General features: G+C 40.3%; 1 protein-coding gene and 1 pseudogene across 2 annotated transcripts in view; both read left to right on the forward strand.

Annotated features, from left to right (window-relative positions):
• The window catches only part of LOC105066559 (large ribosomal subunit protein eL21-like), a 28,006-nt pseudogene extending 19,696 nt beyond the window's left edge, over positions 1-8,310 (forward strand).
• Positions 1-15,674, forward strand: part of CCDC85A (coiled-coil domain containing 85A) — a 1,028,435-nt gene that overhangs the window by 613,158 nt on the left and 399,603 nt on the right. The gene's annotated exons all lie outside the window — the stretch shown is intronic.

Below are 15,674 nucleotides of genomic sequence, written 5' to 3' on the forward strand. Positions count from 1 at the left end.
GCTTTTTTTTTTTCACTTCAGAAACCAGAATTTTATAACTGGCAGAGACATTTTCATTACATCAAAAACAACAAAAAATACCTAAAAATAAACTTAACCAAGGAGGTTACCTATACTCTGAAAACCGAAATGACACAAAGAAATGGAAAGATTTCTTGTGCTCTTGGACTGGAACAGTCTACACTATCAAAATGGCCACACCACCTAAAGCAATCCACAAATTCAACACAACCCCCATCAAAATACCTGGGACATTCCTCACAGAACTAGAACAAACAATTCCAAAATTTATAAGGAAACACAAAAGACCCCGAACAGCTAAAGCAATCTTTTGTAGGTCTCTCTCTCTCATTTTCCCCCCTCTTTCTTCCTTTTGTTCTCTTTTCTTATGGTTTGATGACTAGAGAAGGTCCTAACATTTGCTGTAAATCTGGTTTGGCCGGTGCTGAAATCTTTTAGCTTTCGTTTATCTGTGAAGCTTTTGATTTCTCCATCAAGTCTGAATGAGAGCCTTGCTGGATAGAGTATTCTTGGTTGTAAGTTTCCCCCTTTTCATCACTTGAAATATATCGTGCCACTCCCTTCTGGCCTGCAGAGTTTCTGCTGAAAAATCAGCTGATAACCTTATGGGAGTTCCCTTGTATGTTACCTGTTGCTTTTCTCTTGCTAATTTTAGTATTTTCTCCTTATTCTTAATTGCTGTCAATTTGATGACTATGTGCCTTGGTGTGTTCCTCTTTGGGTTGATTGTGTGTGGTACTCTCTGTGCTTCCTGGACTTGGGTGATTGTTTCCTTTGCCAAGATGGGAAAGTATTCAGTGATTCTCTCTCCAAAAATTTTCTCAGGTCCTTTCTGTCTCTCTTCTCTTTCTGGGACCCCTGTAATGTGAATATTAGTGTGCTTCATGTTGTCCCAGAGTTCTCTTAAACTATCCTCATTTCTTTTCATTCTTTTTTCTGTTCTGAAGTAGTGATTTCCACTAATCTGTCTTCTAGCTCACTGATCCGTTCTTCTGCCTCATTTAGTCTACTCTTGGTTCCTTCTAGTGTATTGTTCATTTCAGTGATTTTATTCTTCAACTCTGTTTGGGTTCTTTATATTTCCCAACTCTTGCTAAAAACTTCACTCTGTGCTCCTATACTCCTCTTGAGTTCTCTGAACATCTTGGCCATTATTGCTTCAAACTTTTTCTCCTCCCTCTTTTCTATGGGTGAGTTGTGTTCCATTACATATATGTGCCGCATCTTCATTGTCTATTCAGCTGTTGATGTGCACTTAGGATGCTTCCATGTCTTGGCAATTATAAATAATGTTGCTGTTAACAGCAGGGTGTATGTATCTTTTTGAATTAATTCTTATTTTGTGGTTGGCTTTATTCCTTTGACAACTATGTAAGTTTAAAAAGCTAAAGCTCTAAACATTCTTAGAACCAATGAACAGTATATATATGTAAGTGTTAAAAATATATGTGCAGTAAAAAAAAAAAGAGAGAGAAATGGGCTATCAAGCCATGAAATACATGGAAGAAACTTAGAAGACATATTACTAAATGAAAGAAGCCAGTCTGAAAAGGCTGCAAACTGTACAATTCCAACCAAATGACATTCTGGAAAAGGTACAGCTACAGAAACAATAGAAACATCATGGTTTCCAGGGGTTTAGGGAGAGAGAGGGAGGAATGAATAGATGGAGTACAAGGGATTTTTAGGGCAATGAAATTATTCTGTATGATACTATAGTGGTGGATACATGTCATTATGCATTTGTCAAAACCCACAGAATGTACAACATCAAGAGTGAACCCTAATGTAAACTAAGGACTTTGGTTGATAATAATGCGTCCATGTTGGTTCATTGATTGTACCAAATATGCCACACTGATAAGGGATGTTGAGGGTAGGGGAGTATATATGTGTGGATGGGGAAGGCTATGTGTGAAGTCTCTGTATTTTCTGCTAAATTCTGTTGTGAATCTGAAACTGCTCTAAAAAAATAAAGTCTATTTTTTTAAAAAGTGGGCAAAGACCTGAATAGACATTTTTTGAAAGACATAAAGATGGCCAACAGGCACATGAAAAGATGCTCAAATCATTAATCAGAGAAATGTAAATTAAAACTACAGTGAGACATCACCTCACACCAGTCAGAATGGCTATCAAAAAGAACACAAATAACAAATGTTGGTGAGATTGTGGAGAAAAGGGAACCCTTGTACACTGTTGTTGGGAATGTATATTAGTGCAGCCACTGTGGAAAACAGTATGGAGGTTTCTCAAAAAAGTAAAAATAGAACTAACATCCATCCAGCAATTCCACTCCTGGGTATGTATTTGAAAAACCCACAAATCTGAAAAGATAATTGCACCCCTATGTTCACAGAAGTGTTATTTACAATTGCCAACATGGAAGCAACCTAAGTGTCCCTCAACAGATAAACGGACAAAGAAAATGTGGTATATATATGCAATGGAATGCTACTCAGCCATAGAAAAAGAATGAAAAATTTGCCATTTCCATCAACATGGAAGGACTTGGAAGGTACTATATCAAATGAAATAAGTCATAGAAGACCATTGTATGATATTTATATGTGGAATCTAAAAAATAAACTAATGATAACAAAATGAACAGACCCAACAAACAAACTAGTGGTTATTAGTAGGGAAAGAAAAGGCAGGTGGGGTAAGATGGGGGTAGAGGACCGAGGTACAAACTACTATGTATAAAATAAGCTACAAGGATATATTGCACACTATAGGGAATATAGCCAAAGATTTTATAATAATTATAAATTGAAATAACCTTTAAATACTGTGAATCACTATGTTGTATACCTGGAACTTATTTAATATTACATATCAACTATACCTCAAAAGTCTTCTTACCCTGAAAATATAAAGCTCTCCTATGTATTCTAAACATTTTTGAATTGTGCTATTTATGTGTGTATCTAACCAGCTCTAATGTATTTTTGTGTAAATATAAGGTAGGTTATATAAAATATAAGGTAGGAATCAAATTTTATTTTCCATATTATACCAGAATCATTTACTGAACAGCCTATCTTTCTGCAGTTATTTGTAGTTCTACCTGCTATTTATCAAGTTTAAATATTTATACAAGTGTATGTGAGTGCATGTGCTTCTGGTTTTTAGATCTTTATTCTGGTTCATTGATTTGTTTGTGCCAACATTTCACTGTTGCTTTGAATACTGCACCCTCTACAAGGAGGGCTAGGAAAGACTGAAGAAAGAGGCAGTCACTACAGACTGGTAGGTGGTGGTATTAACAGCAACGGGAACTTACTTAGGAGGCTTGTCTTGGGCAGCTGCAAGACAAATAATGTCTTAAAATCTTCAAAGTTGATATAGAAGCCTTAATGGGGTTCAGTCACGTATATTGTCCAGATGGTCTCAATGACACACTGCTCTCTCATGGCTGTGGTTCTGAAAATAGCTTCCACTATGGGAATGGTGGATAGAATTTTCATGGGTACAGAACCTCCAATTGCCTGTGTCCAGCTTGTGGGTCAACCAGTGGTCATGTCTTCTGGATGACCTCTAACACTACTCCTCATGACTGGCTCTTACAATCTTACACAGGCCCCTCTTCCTCAATGTGCCCTGAGAGGCTAGCAAGGAGTTCCACTAGCATGAAAGTGGCTCATTTGGAAGCTATCTGGCACTGGAGGCAGACACCACAATAGTAATAGAGGCAAATGCAAGAGAAACATAGATTAAAATACTGTAACCTAAAAGAAGTAACAAGTAACAATTTGTTTCCACCAAGAGCCTCATGATCCAAACCACTAATCTATAAAATCCCTTAAACTGAAGGTTGGATCACTCAGGGCATTTGCTTATATAATTTAATAAAGATGACCCATTAACAGACTCATCAGATATGAATCTATTTGGATAATGGCACAGGTGACTCCTTGCAGGGCAGTAATAATGTCTAAGGCCATCCTATTCTGGAGGACAACTTTTCTCTGAACATGTCAGTGTTCAGTAAGGTCAGGCTTTGTTGGTTATTGTTTAAGGCTTGCTAGGTGAATATGCAAGGCTTTCTATGTACATATGCAATGATGTCCTCCAGGCCAATGGAGGGAAGAAAAACAGCGGTCAAGTGATCATACCAGTGTAAAACAGAATGTGTCCAGTCCACCTGACCTTGAGAGGAAGGTTTGCGGCTTCAGGAAGTTGACCTAGTAGTGTGTATCACACATGTTGGCAGGGGGAGGCAACACCATCAGGTGTGAGGGGATAGACTCAGGGTGGGATAGGCCAGACTGGGACCTCAACTTCTCCCTTCTTCCAAAGGTGCATGTTCCATCTCAGGTATAGTGCATTTCAACAGCTCTGGCTTGCAGCAGGACCATGCGACCCCAGTGGAGACTGAGTAGTTTCCCCTCACCCAGGGGTGAGAAGTAATTCACCCATCCTGATGGGAGGTCCCATTGCAAATTCCAGTAGATAATGCCCTTCCTAGACATGATAGGACCTGGCATTCTCAGCAACATTCCATGTTGATCCACGGTGAGAGTTGGGGTTGTTTCCCATGACTTCCATACCTTTACAGCACTGAGTGTAGAGTGTAGTGACCCAGTACAGACAGGGGTTTCCAGTCTGGCATTTGGGGCAACAGGCTCTACTGGTTGATCATTCAAATGTATTAAAACCTGGGATAGTACTTTAGTCCACTGCACGAAGGTAGTTTTACCTGTTAGTAATTTTATCTACTGCTTTAATATTTCATTCTTTTCTGCCAACTCTGCCACTTGTAGGTTATAGAGGAGATAGAACCCCCGATCCCATTCAATGTCTTTTTTTTTTTTTTTTTTTGGCTTTATGGCCTTTGAAATGTGATCGCCAATCAATGTCTATTTGATGAGGGTATTCATACATGGTACTCAGCTCCTCTAATCCCCAGTGGTGGCAGCCTGGGTTCGGCCAGATGCAGTCTCCACGCAAACCAAGGCACATTTAGAACCTTCACTCAGAGGGAGAGGGCCAGTATAACCTGCCAATCCCTCCACTGTTGGGAACTCTGGTGGATGGCACCAGACTCCTTACTAGTTGCCTTGGCGGTTGTTTAGAACACACAGAATATACTATTACTGCATTAACCAAACCACTGTATTTCAAGGGCAATCTGGTATTCTTGGCAAAATGCCACTCACCCAGGTGCTATGACAGATGTTCCTTCTATTCACCAAGTCTGTTATATCTACTGAAGGGTCAGATGCTAGAGCTCATATCCAGCCTAGGGCATGTTTCTTGATTGCCAGGGAGTGTCAGTGCCTTCTGAGCTGGGATGTGTAAGACACTCAGGACTGCCTCAGGCTCTTGACCAAATGTCTTTCCACCAATGTCTTGAACCCACAAGGACTTATTTATGATTATTCACCCCTAAGCTTCCCATTGTACAAACCCTTTAAAATAGTCCAATATCAAGAGGTGACAAGATGGAAGAGTCTACCACAGCCCACCGTCTACCACAAATACACTGAGAATTACATCAACAAACCCACTGAATTGCACAGAACACCTACTGAACTCTGGCAGAATGTCTCTTCTTTGATATACAGGAGGATTCTCACAAAATCCAGTAAGAAAAAAAAAAGAAAATTGGTGTGGGACCCGTCCTGTGGGGAGGGAGCGGCAAAGGAAGAAAAGCACCCTCACACTGGGATGCATCCTCTCCAGCTTGGAGGTTAGCGGGGACAGAAGAGGAGCTTCTGAGGCTAGGAGGAGAAGGTAGCAGCCACTGGACAGACAGAACTAATAGAAACTGCCACAGAGGGTCCCTGCGATCCCCAGCCCTAGGTGTGAGCCAGCAGGGATGAGCCGGGACTGGCTGCTGGAAATTGGCAGTGAGCCTGGGGAGACGACTGGGGCCCACTGCACAGAGGCAGCTTCAGGGGACTGGAGGGTGGTGTGAGCTCTGGTTGGGGGTGTGCACAGAACAGAACAGCCTGGAACCCTCATGAAAAAGCACTACTGCTGATGTGGGGAGGGGGGGCACAACGCAGCCACACCACAGCCCCTGTCTCCACTTGGCTCCACTGTTGGTGCGTTCTCCCAAGAAGAGAGGTGAAGCTTTGTCATAGCCATTGCTGCTGCAGGGAGGCAGGGCTGAAAGCTGAATCCATACCTAGGGCCCTGCAAATTCACAGGGACTGAGATTTGTTTATAGCCCCAAGCAGAGAGGGTGGATTTGCTCTGCTGGTGCCACTGGGACAAAAAGGCAGTGAACAGAGTTCTGGCACACTGTGGAGGCCAGTATGCATATTTACAACAGGCCACCTTACCATACTGTATGCAGATGCAGGATTGGGGTCTGCACTGACCTTGTGGTGCACCACAGATTCAGGTGTGTGACTACACACTTGCTATGGCAGGTCCTAGTCTGACACTGTCAGATCTGCACTGAGGTTCTGGGAACCCAGAACCTGGGGGACACAAGAGTGAGTGGCTGACATTCCCACAGCTAAGGTGGGGACAAAGGCAGCACTTTGTAAGCTTGCATAACAAATGACAGACAACACCACAGAGGGCACTTCCCAGTGGACATCTTCTGTGGACGTATATTCGGCAACTCTTCTTCCCAGCTGAAGCACTCCAATCCTGCCTACCACACACCATAGCTCAGAAATGGGTCTAGAAGCCTCTATTCCAGCAACAGGGGAGCAGACTTGGCCCCTGTCAAGGCTGTGACAACCATAAAACAAAAAGGAGGCCCCGCTCAACAACAACAATCAGAGCAGACTCTGATCACCACAGCACCAACCACACCCCCAATCAAAGGGATAACAGCCAACACAGAAAGATGTGGCAACCATCTATACTAAGCACAGCGCTTGCAACAAAACTATTAGATGCACACAATCTACACAGGAAATCTCACACTAAATTAAAAAAAACAAAAAATAAAACAGCCCTACAAGGCCATAGTAGATAACTGGTACTCCTAAATCCATAGAGCCAGAGAAATATAAGTAAAATGAAGAAGCAGAGGAACCACTCCCAATTAAAAGAACAAGAGAAGTCCCCTGAAAGAGTGAACAATGAGATAGACCTCAACAGTCTGCTAGATTCTGACTTCAAAAAAAGGGGTGATAAAAGCACTGAAGGAAATAAGAGAGATTATGAATAGAGACAGAATACTATGAAAAGGAAATAAAAAGTATAAAAAGGAGTCAATTAAAAACAAAAAGCTCAATGGCTGAGATAAGAGCTGAGCTAAAGGCAGTCAAAAGCAGACTAGATAGAGCAGAGGAATGAGTAAGTGACTTAGAAAACAGGATAACAGAAGTCATCCAATCAGAACAACAGACAGAAAAATAAGTAGAAATCAGTTAAACCAATATAAGGGACCTATGGGATAATATAAACCTTGCCAACCTATGCATAATAAGGGTCCTAGAAGGAGAAGAAAGAGAAAAGGGGATTGAAAAGGTATTTGAAAAAATCATGACTGAAGACTTTCCAAACCTAAAAAAGGAAACAGATATCCAAGTACAGGAAGCAAAGAGGGTCTCAAACAAGAACCAAAAAAGACCTACATCAAGACATATTACAATTAAGATGGCCAAAGGTAAAGATAAAGAAATGATTCCAAAGGTTGCAAGAGAAAAAGAAAGAGTCAGTTACAAGGGAACCCTCATAAGGCTTTCAGCTGATTTCTCTACACAAACACTGTTGGCCAGAAGGGAGTAGCAAAATATATTCAAAGTCCTGAATGAGAAAAAGCTGCAACCTAGTATATTCTACCCAGCAAGATTATCCTTTAGAATAGAGGGAGAGATAAAGAACTTCACAGACACGCAAAAATTAAACAAATTCAGCAATACTAAATCTATCCTAAGAGAAATACTGAAAGGTCTACTCTAAATAGAAAAGAAGCAGGAAGCTATAGAAATGAGAAGACCATAACTGGAAATGTGGTAACTACAATGAGTTGCAAGAGAATAAACATGGGATGTTAAAAAAAAAAAAAAAAAAAAAAAAGACATGAAAATCATAAAAAGTGGGAGAGAGGAGCAAGAAAATATATTTTTTCTCTTTCTTCTTTTTATTTCCTTCATTCTTTTTAGGATGTGTTTGAGCATACATGACTACCAGTCTAAAGCAAACAGATAATAATAATGGGCTAACATACTTAAAAAAAACAGGGTAACCACAAATCAAAAGCATAAAATAGTCCAAAAACCCAAAAGAAACAAAGCTAACACAAAAGAAAATTATCAAACCACAAAAAGAAAAACTAAAAGGAGAAGAAAGGAACAAAGAAGAAATATCAAATCATCTGGAAAACAAAGTTCAAAATGGCAACAAACACACATCTATCAATAATTACTATAAATATTAATGGACTAAATGTTCCAATCAAAAGACAAAGAGTGGCAGGTTGGATAATAAAACAAAAGCCTACAATATGCTGCCTACAAGAGTGAAGGACACACAGAGATTTAAAGTGAGGACTGAAAAAGATATTTCATGCAAATGGAAACAAGAAAGTGGGAGTAGCAATACTCATATCAGATGAAATAGACTTGAAAACAAAGGCATAAAGAAAGATAAAGTAGGACACTATATAATGATCAAAGGAGCAATACATGAGAATATTATACTTGTTAACACATATGCACTCAATATAGGAGCACCTAAATCTATAAAACAAGTATTAACAGACATAAAGGGAGAAATTAATGGGAATAAAATAATAGTAGGAGATTTTAACATCCCAGTAACATCATTGGACAATCTTCCAGACAAAAAGTCAGTAAGGCAACTGAGATACAAATGAAACAATAGAATAGTTGGACTTGGTTGATATTTTTAGGACTTTACATCCCCCAAAATAGAATGTACATTCTTTTCAAGTGCTCATGGGAACATTCTCGAGGATAGACCACATACTTGGGCACAAAAGAAGCCTTAACAAATTTAAGGGGACAGAAATAATTTCAAGCATCTTCTCTGACCACAATAGCATGAAACTAGAAATCAACCACAGAGAAACAATTGAGAAAAAAATGACAGCATAGAGATTAAACAACATGCTACTAAAAAATCAATGAGTCAATGATGAAATCAAAGAAGAAATTAAAAAATACCTTGAGACAACAACAATGAAAACACAACCACACAAAATCAATGGGATGCAGCAAAAGCAATCCTACGAGGGAAGTTCATAAAGATGCAGTCCTTCCTCAAAAAAAAAAACAAGAACAATTTCAAATAAACACCCTAACAAGAATTAGGAAAAGAAGAACAAACAAAACCTAAAATTAGCATAAGGAAAGAAATAATAAAGACCAAGGAGGAAACAAATAAAATAGAGATTAAAAAAAAATAGAAAAAAATCAATCAAACCAAGAGCTGGTTTTTTGGAAGAGTAAACAAAATTGACAAGCTTCTGGTCAGGCTCACCAAGAAGAATAAAGAGAGGACACAAACAAAATAAGAAATGAAAATGGAGAAATTACAACCAATACTACAGAAATATTAAAAAGTCATGAGAGAATACTATGAACAACTAAATGGCAATAAATTGGAAAATGTACAAGAAACGGACAAGTTTCTAGAAACATAGAGTCCTATTAAAATTGAATCAAGAAGAAATAGATCATTTGAACATACCAATTACTAGAAATGAAGCAGAATCAGCAATTAAAAACCTCCCCAAAAACAAAAGTCCAGGACCAGATGACTTCACTGGGGATCATACAAAGAGCTCATACCAATCCTTCTCAAACTCTTCCTAAAGATTAAAAAGGAGGGAATACTCCCAAACTCATTCTGTGAAACCACCATCACCCTGACAACAAAGCCAAAGACACTGCCAAAAAAGAAAGCTATAGGTCAATATTATTGATGAAAATAGAGGCAAAAATCCTCAACAAAACATTAGCAAACAGAATCCTACAACATATAAAAAAGGTCATACACCATGATCAATTTGGATTCATCCCAGGGACACAAGGATGGTTCAACATATGCAAATCAATCAACACCACATCAACAAGAGAAAAATCACTTCTCAATAGATACAGGAAAAGCATTTGATAAAATTCAACACCCATTTATGATAAGAACTCTAATCAAAGTGAGTATAGAGGGAACACATCTCAACATAATAAAAGCTATTTATGACAAACCTATAGCCAGTATAATACTCAATGTTGAAAAGTTGAAAGCCTTTCCACTAAAATGTGGAACAAGACAAGGATGCCTACACTCACCACTTCTATTTAATATAGTATTAGAAGTCCTAGCCATAGCAATTAGATGGAAAAAGAAATAAAAGAGATCCAAATTGGAAGATAAAGAGGTAAAATTGTCATTATATGCTGATGACATGATACTATATATAGAAAATCCTAAAGACTCCACACAAAAACTACCTTAGCTGATAAAAGAATTTTGTGAGGTAGCAGGGTAAAGATTAACATACAGAAATCAGTTGCATTTCTTTACACTAACAATGAAATATCAGAAAAGGAAAGTAAAGAAACAGTCCCTTTTAAAATCATAGCCAAAAAAACCAAAAAACAAAAAACAAAAAAACACTTAGGAGTAAATCTGACCAAGGAAGTGAAAGACTTATACTTGGAGAACTACAAAATATTGACTAAGGAAATTAAAGATGACTTAGAGAAATGGAAAGATATTCCATGCTCTTGGATTGGAAGAATTAATATTGTTAAAATGGCCACATTACCCAAAGCAACCTACAGATTTAATGTGATCCCTAACAAATTACCCAGGACATTCTTCATAGAACTAGAACAAATAATCTTAAAATTTATATGGAATCACAAAAGACCCAGAATTCCCAAGGCAATACTGAAGAAAAAGAACAAAGCTGGAGGAATTACCCTCCCAGACTTCAGACAATATTACAGAGCTACAGTAATCAAAACAGCATGGTTTTGGCACAAAAACAGACACATGGATCAATGGAACAGAATAAAAAGCCCAGAAATAAACCCACAGACTTTTGGTCAACTAATCTTTGACAAAGGAGGCAAGAAATACAACAGAGCAAAGACAGTCTCTTCAGCAAATGGTGTTGGGAAAATTGGACAACAGCATGTAAGTCAATCAAGTTAGAAACATTCCCTCACTGCATGCACAAAAATAAACTCAAAATGACTTAAAGACGTAAACATAAGACAAGACACTGTAAACTTCTTAGAAGAAAACACAGGCAAAACATTCTCTGACATAAATCTTAGCAATGTTCTCCTAGGGCAATCTACCCAGGCAATTGAAATAAAAACAAAAAAAAACCAAATAGGACCTAATTAAACTTATAAGCTTCTGTACAGCAAAGGAAACCATTAACAAAACAAAAAGACAATCTAAAGAATGGGAGAAAATATTTACAAAAGAGGAGATTGACAAGGGCTTAATTTTCAGAATATATAAACAGTGCATACAACTTAACAAGAAAAAAACAACCCAATCCAAAAAAAGGCAGAAGACCTAAACAAACAATTCTCTAATGAATATATACAAATGGCTAATAGGCAGATGAAAAAAATGCCCAACATCACTAATTATCAGAGAAATGCAAATCAGAACTACAATAAGGTATCACCTTACACCAGTCAGAATGGCCATCATTCAGAAATCTACAAATGATAAATGCTGGAGAGGATGTGGAGAAAACCCTCCTACCTGCTTGTGGGAATGTAGTTTGCTGCAGCCATTATGGAAAACAGTATGGAGGTTCCTCAAAAGACTGAAAATAGACTTACTGTATGATCCAGCAATCCCACTCTTGGGCATATATCCAGAGAGAATCTTAATTCAAAAAGATACATGCACCCCAATGTTCACAGCAGCACTATTTACAATAGCTAAGACATGGAAACAAACAACAGATGACTAGATAAGGAAGTAATGGTATATTTGTACAATGAAATACTACTCAACCCTAAAGGAGAATAAAATAATGCCATTTGCAGCACCATGGATGGACCTGGAGTTTGTCATTCTAAGTGAAGTAAGCCAGAAAGAGAGAAAAATACCGTATGATATCACTTATATGTGGAATCTAAAAAAAAACAACAAAAAAAGACGAACTTATTTACAAAACAGAAACAGACTCAGACATCAAAAACAAACTTATGGTTAGCAGGAGGGGAAGGGGGTGGGATGGGATAAACTGGGAGTTCAAGATTTGCAGATACTAATATATATAAAATAGATAAACAACAAGTTCATACTGTATAGCACAGGGAATTATATTCAGTATCTAGTAGTGACTTATGGTTAAGAAGAATATGAAAACAAATCTATGCATGCTCATGTATGACTGAAACATTATGTTGTACACCAGAAATTGACACATTATAAACTGACTATACTCTTAAATAAATAAATAAATAAAAACTCAAAGTCCACTGTCAGTACAATGCATTAATGGCCTGTGCTCCTGAGTGATCATCAGCCAAACTGCTCTGAGTTCAGCCTATTGGCTGCTGTGGTTCATTCCTGTTTCAATCCAGGTAGGGTCAGCAATGGGCAGTATAGCGACTGCAGTCCAGGTGGGCAGTTTGCCTCACCTAGACCCATCTGTATATGGGGCATCAGTGGAAATTTCCCCTACTCCCTTTCAATGGGCTGCAGGGGCTGCCACAGGAATAGGGGCAGGGACATTTGGGGGCTCTACTCTGCAGGGACTAGTAGCACCATTTCTAGAGATGGTGGGCTGGTGTAGAGTGCTCCTCTGCTATAAAACGGGAATGCCACTTCGTCAGCGTGGAAGTTTCGCCATGGCAGAGGTGGGTCAATGGAACACATTCTCAACCTACACCTTTAGAAGGGAAGTTCTTACCATGATATGCTTTTCCTTCCTGAGAGGCTCTACTGGCAGGAGTGCTGTGTACATGGCTAGGACTTATTGCTCTATAGGGTGTATCAGTTTCTGCCCTCTTCCAGAACTGGGACCAAAATGCTAAGGGATGCTCTCCTTCTCTTGTCTCTGCCAATCCATACCTTCTGGAGTCACAGATACTTCTAACTCAAAGGGTAGTCCTGCTTGGGAGAGGCCCAGAGCGTTAATCTGTCTGTTTAGAATTTCTGCCTTATCAAAGGCAATTTGCTGTTCTATCCCCTAGTCCTACACATGCCCCCCCCTTTTTTTTTTACCAGGAGGTACAAGGGATTAAGGCACTGTGCCAGTAGCGAATAAAAGTCCTCCAAAACCTCCAAATTGCTACAGAGGCTTATCCTCTTTTAATTCTTAGGATTTGGATAGGCTTGCACATTATCAATCACAACTTCTGAGATAATGTACATCTTATCCAACTCAATGATTCAACCCAAAACTTGATGGTGCTGACTGTGCCTTGAATTTTCCATGGGTTCACCATCCACTCTCTCCCTTACAGCTGTTCCAGCAAAGTATGCAGAGCAGCCTGTAGCAGAGGCAAGCCTTCACATGTTAACCTTGTATCAATGTAATGGGCCATTTTACTGACATGGGGAAGGAGAACAAGGACAAATTTTGGGCTGCCATCCAAGGCATGTTGTGGGGCTGTGCAGGCAGCCTTGGGGAAGCACCAGAAAGGTCCATTGTTGCCTGTCCCTTATGAAGGCAAATTGATCTTGTGACACAGCCACCAGGGACAGACTGAAATAAGCTTTTGCTAAGTTCAATACAGCATGGTACACTCCTAGTATCATGGCCAACATATCTAAGACGGTGGCAATGTTAGGCACAGCTCCGTGTACGGGAGCACTACCTTGTTCAGTTCTAGGTCGTCCAAGGTCACCTGTCATGAGCCATCTGACTTCTTGGCCAGCCATACCAGGTTGCTGAAAGCACTCTGGATAGGGTGTGCAATACCTGCCTACTTGGTGCAGTTCTTGGGTAGTTTCTCCTATTTCCTTATGTCCCTCAGACAATGTTTATTGTTTGACAGTTCAGATTTTTCATGAGGTCAGTAGAATTTACCGGTTCCCTGTTAGAATTTTCCCTCAGTATTGGTTTAAATATTCTACCCCACACAAGAAATGCACCTGTAGAGGTTTGCAGAGTTTGACCTTGTGGGGTTTTAATGCCCAGTATGTCCTCTGGTATTGGAGAGATAAAAAGTTGTATACTCATGGGGGAGAACACCCAATTTGCAGTGTCAAAGGGACCTTCCTGACAATAACCTTTTGCCCTCTGTAAGCGTAAATGGCAATGATGGGACTAGAAATATTCTGAGTTACTATACAAGCTTTTTTTGGGGGGGGGTAATTAGGGTTTTTTTTTTTTTAAGTAGAGGTACTGGGGATTGAACCCAGAACCTTATGCATGCTCACTAAGCATGCGCTCTACCATTTAAGCTCAACATGAGGTTTTCAATTGCCTCCAATGGCCCTCACCTTGGGGCAATCTTGGCTTGCATCCTATATCCATAGTGGGATGTGGGAGGCACCCACTCTGAATAGGATGGGTTTCTGAAGCCTGGGCTGGAGCAGGTGAGGCATCAGGGATAGCAGGGTCAGGTGGGGCAGGTCTGAATTGTTGTTCAGGTTTTAAGGCTTTCCATAGGCTGACCAACACAGCGTTGGGTTGCCAGTTTACCTTTTCAGGTGAGGTCCTGCAGCAATGAGGTCAAACCACATTTGCTTCCAAGTTACTTTTAGAGTCCCCTACAGCAGATGGGATAGTCTTTTGGCTTTTGAGCTCCCTGTCTTGGGTCTTCCCCACAGTCTGTACTCGTTCACAGGATTTGTCAGTTTCCCCCAGATAAGCAATAGATTGCCTAAAGTCATCAGTGTCCTGCCCATGACTGAGCTCAGCATGGATATGGGTTTTCCATGCTAGGCTGTCATTCCTGCAGTGAATGTGGCCCAGTCGGATCAGGGCTTTCAAAGACAGGGCCATCTGTGCTGCTGTGTCATTCTCAACTCCTAAGAATTCGTTGTACCTCCTTAATAGATTTCCAAGGTCCCACATGCCCAAGGAGATCCCCTCACTGGGTCAAGCCGCCCTGCAGGCTGGAATAATCCAGTCTATGAAGGGGTGAATATCTTGAACTGCCCCACCCCACCACCAACCCCTGCTGGGGGCAGGGTAATTGGTGATGTTGCCCATTTTCTCTGTCTCCTACTGGGCATCCCACAGCTGCATTAACCATGCCCAGATACTTTCCCTGGCTTTTTGCTGGGCCTTGGCAGTTACATCAGTAAGCTCACTGGGAGTATATTCTCTCATCACGAACGTTTCCGGCTTTGGGGGCAGCCCTGCTGGCTGGGGTGGCTGTTCTGTGCTTTGGCTCTCCTTTCTACTAGCGGTCCACTAGCACAGGGCATTTCACCATTTTTGTCAAACACAACACCCTCCTCTTGGCTCTGCTCACTTTCCCAGAAATTTCACCTCCTGGCATCCCTATCAGGTTTTGTCACAAGCATTCAGACCTTAATCTGCTGCAGCTTGTGCCAACCTAGCTTTTAAAGAGGGCACACGAATGTCTCCAACTTATCTTGCTCTCCTACAGTGTCTGTCAGCCTCGACCTCCAGAATAGTGGACAACCCCACGTCCTTCTCTAACCACAGCTCTTCTTCCACCTCCAACTCCAGCCTCTAGCTGAGCACCAGTGACCACAGAACTGCCCACAGCAGAGCCCAGCCCTCTCTGCAGCCACGTGTCGCCCCTCTTTGC

Source organism: Camelus bactrianus, chromosome 15 (assembly GCF_048773025.1).
Source record: "Camelus bactrianus isolate YW-2024 breed Bactrian camel chromosome 15, ASM4877302v1, whole genome shotgun sequence".
NCBI classification, from domain to species: Eukaryota; Metazoa; Chordata; class Mammalia; order Artiodactyla; family Camelidae; genus Camelus; species Camelus bactrianus.